The sequence below is a fragment of the Cherax quadricarinatus genome, chromosome 34 (assembly GCF_038502225.1).
Source record: "Cherax quadricarinatus isolate ZL_2023a chromosome 34, ASM3850222v1, whole genome shotgun sequence".
In the NCBI taxonomy this organism is placed as follows: domain Eukaryota; kingdom Metazoa; phylum Arthropoda; class Malacostraca; order Decapoda; family Parastacidae; genus Cherax; species Cherax quadricarinatus.
The window spans coordinates 5,334,361-5,345,721 of NC_091325.1; positions in this window are offsets into that span (position 1 = coordinate 5,334,361).

Consider the following 11,361-nt stretch of genomic DNA (forward strand, 5'->3'; position numbering starts at 1 on the left):
TTATAGTGGTAGTAGTAGAAGTAGTCGTCGTTCTCGTAAGGGCAATAACACAAGCGGTAGTAGGACCAGCAGAAACCCAAGTGGTAGCAACACCTGACGTAGCAGCAGCACAAGAGTATCACCAGTAGCACTGGTAGTAGCAGCAACATCAGTACCAGCAGTAACACCAGCAGTAGCACCACAAGCAGCAACAACAGTAGCATCACTAACAGTAGCAGCAGCACCAGCAGTAGTAGTACTAGCAGCAGCACCAGCAGTAGCAGTGGGTAAAGGTGTGTGAGGGAGGGCAGTAGAGGTGCAGGGCTGTAAGGAGTAACATGAGGGTAGAGTGAGGGGAGGGTGCAGATGGCACTGATGACAGCACCAAGAGGGGGTAGTGCCATATTTATGTATCCCAGAGACTTATGGTGGCACAACCAGGGAGGAAGAGGAGGAACGGGCAGCAGTGTGGGGAATGAAGTCCAGGGGGTTATCTGAGGAGGAAGAGGACGAGGACGAGGAAGAATATGTGGAGGAGGAAGAAGGGAAGAATAGTCAAAAAGAGGAGAGTATGGAAATTTATGCATTAAGAAATAGCACTAAGACAAGGAAGAAGGATTAATATGCTAAATGAGAAGCACTAGTAAATAGGTGAAAAATGTTTTTCATGAAAGATGAGGTAAATTACAAAATACTGGCAGATAATGGCAAAGAAAGTAGAAGGATTGCTGAGGAGTCTCGGAAATGAAAAGTTTTTGTCATTGGAGACAAAAAAAAAAAAAAAGGAGAGAATTCATCAGGGAATAGTGTCAACACTTCTGCATACGTGTGAGGTACGGTCTTTGAATGTTACAACCACAAGGCTGTAAATAGTGGAAATGTAGCATCTAGTATTAATATGGAGTGTTAATAGTATATAAAGACTGAAATGTGAAAAAATAGAAAAGGCAGCAATATAAAGTTTTTATAAATTACTTATCTATCTATCTATCTATCTATCTATCTATCTATCTATCTATCTATATATATATATATATATATATATATATATATATATATATATATATATATATATATATATATATATATATATATATATATATATATATATATACACACATTACGAAAATTTGTTATTCCTACCAGCAATCACATGCTTTTCGTGATTTCCTTGTTATACTGAAATTTCAATGTCAAATGAGTAAATTTACTACCAGTGAAAAAATTTACATAAATAGAAAATAAATTAATGAAAATTCAAGGGAGTGTACGCGCTTTAAAAAAAATATGGTGGACTTGATGGAAGATAAAAGCAAAATAAAGACTATAATAGCGATCAGGTTGCTAATGGTGTATTCTGATAAAGGAGTAGACAGGAGGAACTTTTTTTTTTCAAGATCACATACTCAATCTCCTAGTTACTTTAATTAGCAAACCTAAATTTTCTATTTTACTTTTATAACTAATCGCGATATTAATCGTAGTTACTAGAAAAATGATTTAAAGACGAGTTAAGTGGATTTGAGGTCAGTTACAGAAAATGATTATTAAGGCTGCATATAACGTGTTCAACACCCGTCGAAGATACTTTAAACCTCATAAGAGAAACTAATCACTAATGATACACTGAATGACATAACACCTGGTGTAAAAACTTTAGGATTTATATGAATAATCGAGGTTAAAGTTATTGACTATTTAATTGTAATTAAGGTAGCATGCAAATGATACTTTACTGGTTGCAAAAATACTTAAGTGGTTGAGAACATATTTTTTCTATTATTTATTATTATTAAAGATTCGCCGGTATTCTCCCGGCCCGGGCCTTGTCCAAGTGGTGGCCCGGCCTTGGCTCCCTCTTTAGGGAGTGTCTGAGACCTAAGTCTGCCATGGGAGGAGGCACAAGTACCTCCTCATCTTTGGCACCAACTGTCCCCAGGCCTAGCCACAAGCTAGGCCTCTCTGGTCTGCCATCCCCGCCCCAAGGGGGCTAATGGGAATGACAGTCTTATGAGCTAAAGGCTCGGGCTCAGGCACCTACCCTACCCTAGAAGGGCTGGGCATGGTGTCGATCTTTTTTCTAGCTGGGAAATATTTTCAATGAGTATAAAACCAAAAAAAAAATAAATGCAATAATTTTAAGCACATAGACGATGAAACAAAGCTAATAGAAAATAAATATTACTTCTTCAGAAACCAAAATTTTCAATACAACAGTATAAAATAGAAAATTAATAGAGTAAATAAAAATGGAAATAAATGTTTTATTAGTCGAAATAAACAGAAAACGGACATCAACAATGAATCACGGGGTTAAAAATGGAACACACACTCAAGTATTTATAATCGACACCTCGTCTTGAGTCGTGACGAAAGGAATATAAGCATATTTTACTATTCATAGATATACCTAATAAATAAAGGTTCCGTGTGTGGTACGTACAATATAATAAAATTACCCGTGGAATATGATTTTTGAGAGCGATGGTAAGGTCGTACTGATTGACTGGGAATGACGTACCTCCTGTGAAAGTGTAGAAGGAAGGAATTACACAGAACACTGTGCTACCACTATGTGAAAAGGTAGAACAGACCACTGTGCTACCACTTATGTGATGATAAGGTTGTACAGACCACTGTGCTACCACTTATGTGATAAGGTAGAACATGCTACTGTGCTACTACTTATGTGATAAGGTAGAACAGGCTACTGTGCTACCACTTATGTGATAAGGTAGAACATGCTACTGTGCTACCACTTATGTGATAAGGTAGAACAGGCTACTGTGCTACCACTTATGTGATAAGGTAGAACATGCTACTGCGCTACCACTTATGTGATAAGGTAGAACAGGCTACTGTGCTACCACTTATGTGATAAGGTAGAACATGCTACTGTGCTACCACTTATGTGATAAGGTAGAACATGCTACTGTGCTACCACTTATGTGATAAGGTAGAACATGCTACTGTGCTACCACTTATGTGATAAGGTAGAACAGGCTACTGTGCTACCACTTATGTGATAAGGTAGAACATGCTACTGTGCTACCACTTATGTGATAAGGTAGAACAGGCTACTGTGCTACCACTTATGTGATAAGGTAGAACATGCTACTGTGCTACCACTTATGTGATAAGGTAGAACAGGCTACTGTGCTACCACTTATGTGATAAGGTAGAACATGCTACTGTGCTACCACTTATGTGATAAGGTAGAACAGGCTACTGTGCTACCACTTATGTGATAAGGTAGAACATGCTACTGTGCTACCACTTATGTGATAAGGTAGAACATGCTACTGTGCTACCACTTATGTGATAAGATAGAACAGGCTACTGTGCTACCACTTATGTGATAAGGTAGAACAGGCTACTGTGCTACCACTTATGTGATAAGGTAGAACATGCTACTGTGCTACCACTTATGTGATAAGGTAGAACAGGCTACTGTGCTACCACTTATGTGATAAGGTAGAACATGCTACTGTGCTACCACTTATGTGATAAGGTAGAACATGCTACTGTGCTACCACTTATGTGATAAGGTAGAACAGGCTACTGTGCTACCACTTATGTGATAAGGTAGAACAGGCTACTGTGCTACCACTTATGTGATAAGGTAGAACAGGCTACTGTGCTACCACTTATGTGATAAGGTAGAACATGCTACTGTGCTACCACTTATGTGATAAGGTAGAACAGGCTACTGTGCTACCACTTATGTGATAAGGTAGAACAGGCTAATGTGCTACCACTTATGTGATAAGGTAGAACAGGCTACTGTGCTACCACTTATGTGATAAGGTAGAACAGGCTACTGTGCTACCACTTATGTGATAAGGTAGAACATGCTACTGTGCTACCACTTATGTGATAAGGTAGAACATGCTACTGTGCTACCACTTATGTGATAAGGTAGAACAGGCTACTGTGCTACCACTTATGTGATAAGGTAGAACAGGCTACTGTGCTACCACTTATGTGATAAGGTAGAACAGGCTACTGTGCTACCACTTATGTGATAAGGTAGAACAGGCTACTGTGCTACCACTTATGTGATAAGGTAGAACAGGCTACTGTGCTACCACTTATGTGATAAGGTAGAACATGCTACTGTGCTACCACTTATGTGATAAGGTAGAACAGGCTACTGTGCTACCACTTATGTGATAAGGTAGAACATGCTACTGTGCTACCACTTATGTGATAAGGTAGAACAGGCTACTGTGCTACCACTTATGTGATAAGGTAGAACAGGCTACTGTGCTACCACTTATGTGATAAGGTAGAACATGCTACTGTGCTACCACTTATGTGATAAGGTAGAACATGCTACTGTGCTACCACTTATGTGATAAGGTAGAACATGCTACTGTGCTACCACTTATGTGATAAGGTAGAACAGGCTACTTATGTGATGATAAGGTTGTACAATTTATACAATTGAAGAAAACATTTCTCTTTTCCTGCTGACAAAGAGTCTTTCCCTTCAAAGAAGGTATACGTGGAGTATACCTGGAGTATACCTGGAGTATACCTGGAGTATACCTGGAGTATACCTGGAGTATACCTGGAGTATACCTCGAGTATACCTGGTGAGGATTTCGGGGGTCAACGCTCCTCGGCCCGGTCTGTGACCAGGCCTCGTGTACTTGATGCTGGTGACGGGCTCCTGATTTAAGAGACTGGATCTGTCTCCCCTTCCTTGGATCAAACCTAAATTCCTTCTACTCAAAAAATGTTGTTTGACCAATGTGGATTTAGCACTTCACATAATAATAATAATAATAATAATAATAATAATAATAATAATAATAATAATAATAATAATAATAATAATAATAATAATTTTCACACACGCCCTCTCTGTAGCACTGAATGAAATTATTTAATGTTTCAGAGATAATAATTTCTTGTTTTTGAGAAATATAGAGGCAAGATAGAATAAATTAATTTACGCAGGAGTGGGGAGGTAGGGAGGCAGGAGAGAGAGAGAGAGAGAGAGAGAGAGAGAGAGAGAGAGAGAGAGAGAGAGAGAGAGAGAGAGAGAGAGAGAGAGAGAGAGAGAGAGAGAGAGAGAGAGAGAGAGAGAGAGAGAGAGAGAGAGAGAGAGAGAGAGAGAGAGAGAGAGAGAGAGAGAGAGAGAGAGAGAGAGAGAGAGAATATGTAAACGGGTAAACGGAGTAACATATCAGTTACTGCTGTATTTAACCAGGGAGTACTATATTATAACCAGTTACAACTGTATTATAAGCAGGTACTGCTGCATTATATCCAGTTACTGCTGTATTATAACCAGGTACTACTGTGTTGTATCAGGTTAACTACTGTCCATATATACTTCAGGTTAACCACTGCCCCATATATACTAAAGGTTAACCACTGTCCATATATACTTCAGTTTAACCACTGCCCCATATATACTTCAGGTTAACCACTGCCCCATATATACTTCAGGTTAACCACTGTCCATATATACTTCAGGTTAACCACTGCCCATATGCATGTATATTTTGTGGGAAATTTAATGGTAGTTTCTAAATAAAATCCATTATTATTATTGTTATTATTTTATTGTTGTAGCTATTGTTGTTATTAATTATTATTGTTATTTTATTGTTATTGATACTGACGTTGTAATAATAATAATAATAATAATAATAATAATAATAATAATAATAATAATAATAATATTAACAACAATAATAATAATAATAATTATTATTATTATTATTGTGTGTGTGTGTGTGTGTATTATTATTATTATTATAGGAAGCCGCTAAACCCATGGGGGTCATTCAGAGCCAGAGGAATGGAAAATAACATGATTGGCCAAGTGTTCACCACACAAGGCTAGTTAAGTGTTCACCACACAAGGCTAGTTAAGTGTTAACCACACAAGGCTAGTTAAGTGTTCACCACACAAGGCTAGTTAAGTGTTTACCACACAAGGCTAGTTAAGTGTTCACCACACAAGGCTAGTTAAGTGTTTACCACGCAAGGCTAGCTAAGTGTTCATCACACAAGGCTAGCTAAGTGTTACCACAGAAGGCTAGCTCAGTGTTCACACAAGGCTAGCTAAGTGTTTCCAGTTCAACTCTTACCTTTACCTACTAACCCGCAGCACTTGACACCTTATATTTTCATGTACTCAATTGAACGATTCAGTAGATATCGCTTGCACAAAGGGACACGTTATATATATATATATATATATATATATATATATATATATATATATATATATATATATATATATATATATATATATATATATATATATATATATATATTGGCTGGCTGATTGGTTGACTGTCTTGCTAGCGGGCTGGCTAATTGGCTGATTGCCTTCCTATTCGGCAAATTGGTTAGCTTGCTCTTCGACTCTTGCTAATTGGCTAGCTGATTAGCTGGTTGGCTAACTGGCTAGCCAATTAGCCCACGGTAAAAAAAAATATAAGCGAAGCAGTACAAAAACAATGACTAATAAAGAGCAACAAAGCAGTGTAAGAAATAAAGAGAAAAGATTCGTCCTATGCATTGTTGTTGTGAGAACACGTATAGAGTGATCATTCACCATTACTGACACCATTTACAAGGAGATTGATACGGTGGAGAGAGAAAACACTGTCCCCATGCACCTTACTGTTGAAGAATGTCGAGTTGAGTCATGACAGTATGCGTGTTTCTATAATACGTAATATATGTATTATATATATATATATATATATATATATATATATATATATATATATATGTATATATATATATATATATATATATATATATATATATATATATATATATATATATATATATACATATATATATATATATATATATATATATATATATATATATATATATATATATATATATATATATATATATATATATATATATATCGTGCCGAAAAGGCAGAACTTGCTATCTTGGCTTAAATAGCAACGTTCATCTTGCCATATAGGACAAGTGAAAATTTGTGTATGCAATAATTTCGCCAAAATAATTCTGAACCTTACGAAAAAAAATTTATTTGATTGTGTTTGTTTAGTACTAAATTACTGTAAACGTATTTAAAATATATTTAGTTGGGTTAGGCTAAAATAAATTGCTCTTGTTATAATAAGGTTAGGTAAGTTTTCTAAGATTCTTTTGATGCAAAATTAAAATTTTTTTGCATTAACATTAATGAAAAAAATGTATCTTTAAACGTATAAGAGAAAATTTCAGAAAGGATTTAATTTTAAATGAGTTCTTGCTAATTGACCAGTTTTACATATTCGGCACGACATATATATATATATATATATATATATATATATATATATATATATATATATATATATATATATATATATATATATATACATATATACATATATACATATATATATATATATATATATATATATATATATATATATATATATATATATATATATATATATATATATATATATATATATATATATACCTGTAATTGTTTTACATGATGGTAGGATTGCTGGTGTCTTTTGTCTGTCTCATAAACATGCAAGATTTCAGGTATGTCTTGCTACTTCTACTTACACTTAGGTCACACTACACATACATGTACAAGCATATATATACACACCCCTCTGGGTTTTCTTCTATTTTCTTTCTAGTTATTGTTCTTGTTTATTTCCTCTTATCTCCATGGGGAGGTGGAACAGAATTCTTCCTCCGTAAGCCATGCGTGTTGTAAGAGGCAACTAAAATGCCGGGAGCAAGGGGCTAGCAACCCCTTCTCCTGTATAAATTACTAAATTTAAAATAGAAACTTTCGTTTTTCTTTTTGAGCCACCCTGCCTTGGTGGGATACGGCCGGTGTGTTGAAAGAAAGAAAGAATATTCATACATACATCTATATACATATAAACAGATATAAACATATATACATATAAACAGATATAAACAGCTATTGGAGGATAGATGGGCTAATGAGAGCATAGGCAATGGGGTCGAAGAGGTATGGGGTAGGTTTAAAAATGTAGTGTTAGAGTGTTCAGCAGAAGTTTGTGGTTACAGGAAAGTGGGTGCGGGAGGGAAGAGGAGCGATTGGTGGAATGATGATGTAAAGAGAGTAGTAAGGGAGAAAAAGTTAGCATATGAGAAGTTTTTACAAAGTAGAAGTGATGCAAGGAGGGAAGAGTATATGGAGAGAAAGAGAGAGGTTAAGAGAGTGGTGAAGCAATGTAAAAAGAGAGCAAATGAGAGAGTGGGTGAGATGTTATCAACAAATTTTGTTGAAAATAAGAAAAAGTTTTGGAGTGAGATTAACAAGTTAAGAAAGCCTAGAGAACAAATGGATTTGTCAGTTAAAAATAGGAGAGGAGAGTTATTAAATGGAGAGTTAGAGGTATTGGGAAGATGGAGGGAATATTTTGAGGAATTGTTAAATGTTGATGAAGATAGGGAAGCTGTGATTTCGTGCATAGGGCAAGGAGGAATAACATCTTGTAGGAGTGAGGAAGAGCCAGTTGTGAGTGTGGGGGAAGTTCGTGAGGCAGTAGGTAAAATGAAAGGGGGTAAGGCAGCTGGGATTGATGGGATAAAGATAGAAATGTTAAAAGCAGGTGGGGATATAGTTTTGGAGTGGTTGGTGCAATTATTTAATAAATGTATGGAAGAGGGTAAGGTACCTAGGGATTGGCAGAGAGCATGCATAGTTCCTTTGTATAAGGGCAAAGGGGATAAAAGCGAGTGCAAAAATTATAGGGGGATAAGTCTGCTGAGTATACCTGGTAAAGTGTATGGTAGAGTTATTATTGAAAGAATTAAGAGTAAGACGGAGAATAGGATAGCAGATGAACAAGGAGGCTTTAGGAAAGGTAGGGGGTGTGTGGACCAGGTGTTTACAGTGAAACATATAAGTGAACAGTATTTAGATAAGGCTAAAGAGGTCTTTGTGGCATTTATGGATTTGGAAAAGGCGTATGACAGGGTGGATAGGGGGGCAATGTGGCAGATGTTGCAAGTGTATGGTGTAGGAGGTAGGTTACTGAAAGCAGTGAAGAGTTTTTACGAGGATAGTGAGGCTCAAGTTAGAGTATGTAGGAAAGAGGGAAATTATTTCCCAGTAAAAGTAGGCCTTAGACAAGGATGTGTGATGTCACCGTGGTTGTTTAATATATTTATAGATGGGGTTGTAAGAGAAGTAAATGCGAGGGTCTTGACAAGAGGCGTGGAGTTAAAAGATAAAGAATCACACACAAAGTGGGAGTTGTCACAGCTGCTCTTTGCTGATGACACTGTGCTCTTGGGAGATTCTGAAGAGAAGTTGCAGAGATTGGTGGATGAATTTGGTAGGGTGTGCAAAAGAAGAAAATTAAAGGTGAATACAGGAAAGAGTAAGGTTATGAGGATAACAAAAAGATTAGGTGATGAAAGATTGAATATCAGATTGGAGGGAGAGAGTATGGAGGAGGTGAATGTATTCAGATATTTGGGAGTGGACGTGTCAGCGGATGGGTCTATGAAAGATGAGGTGAATCATAGAATTGATGAGGGAAAAAGAGTGAGTGGTGCACTTAGGAGTCTGTGGAGACAAAGAACTTTGTCCTTGGAGGCAAAGAGGGGAATGTATGAGAGTATAGTTTTACCAACGCTCTTATATGGGTGTGAAGCATGGGTGATGAATGTTGCAGCGAGGAGAAGGCTGGAGGCAGTGGAGATGTCATGTCTGAGGGCAATGTGTGGTGTGAATATAATGCAGAGAATTCGTAGTTTGGAAGTTAGGAGGAGGTGCGGGATTACCAAAACTGTTGTCCACAGGGCTGAGGAAGGGTTGTTGAGGTGGTTCGGACATGTAGAGAGAATGGAGCGAAACAGAATAACTTCAAGAGTGTATCAGTCTGTAGTGGAAGGAAGGCGGGGTAGGGGTCGGCCTAGGAAAGGTTGGAGGGAGGGGGTAAAGGAGGTTTTGTGTGCGAGGGGCTTGGACTTCCAGCCGGTATGCATGAGCGTGTTTGATAGGAGTGAATGGAGACAAATGGTTTTTAATACTTGACGTGCTGTTGGAGTGTGAGCAAAGTAACATTTATGAAGGGGTTCAGGGAAACCGGTAGGCCGGACTTGAATCCTGGAGATGGGAAGTACAGTGCCTGCACTCTGAAGGAGGGGTGTTAATGTTGCAGTTTAAAAACTGTAGTGTAAAGCACCCTTCTGGCAAGACAGTGATGGAGTGAATGATGGTGAAAGTTTTTCTTGGGAATCGGCCAGTGTGATAATAAAATAAAATCTATATACATATATATATATATATATATATATATATATATATATATATATATATATATATATATATATATATATATATATATATATATATATATATATATATCTATATATAGGGAGGTACCACCTCTAGAACTGTCCTGGGGACTCTCTTCCTCAGAGAAAAGAATAAACTTGCTTCAGGGAAAACACGAAGTCCTCCCTGAAGCTGTTTGAAAATTTTCTCCTTCCACCCCCTATATTTAATATATATTTTATTTAAAAACAAAATACACAAAACATTCACAAAAATACAATATATATATATATATATATATATATATATATATATATATATATATATATATATATATATATATATATATATATATATATATATATATATATATATATATATATATATATATATATATATATGTATGTTTATATACATGTTTATATATGCACACAGAGAAAAACACACAGAGACAGACAGACAGACAGACATAGGAGAGCCTATGTTAACAAGGGAGGCCTTACGTGGTTCCGCCCAAGCCATGATCAGCTGACCTGTGACCTCCCCCGTCGCCTAGAGTGGACACCGCCTGCAGGACGTGACGTCACAGCCGCCCACCTCTCAGGAGGGGGAAGGGAGAGTGCGGGCGGCCCAGACACCTTCATTGTTATCGTTCTCCATCGAGGTAGGGGGTGAGACGAGGAGGGGAGGAAGGGGTGAGAGAGGAAGAAGAAAGGGTGAGAGAATAGAGGAAAGGGTGGGGGCGGAGGTAGAATGGGGTGAGAGATGATGAGGAGGGGGTTGGATAGGGTGCGGGAGGACTCAGAGAGAGAGAGAGGGGGGTGGTGAGAGGTGAGGGAGATGGGGAAAGTGTGAGATAAGGAAAAGGAAAGTTATCTGGAGGAGAAGAAAGACGGAAAATAGACAGACGGAGAGAGAAATATAAATGAACAGAGATAAGGAGATGCAATGATGGAGAGAGGGAAGTGTGGCGGTGAAGAAGAGGGGGAGTTGGGAGGTAAAGAGGGGAGTTTGGACGTGAAGAGGAGAGTGAAGAGATAAAGAGTAGAGTGGGGAGGTAAAGAGAGGACTAGGGTCGTGAAGAAGAGAGTGAGGAAGTAAAG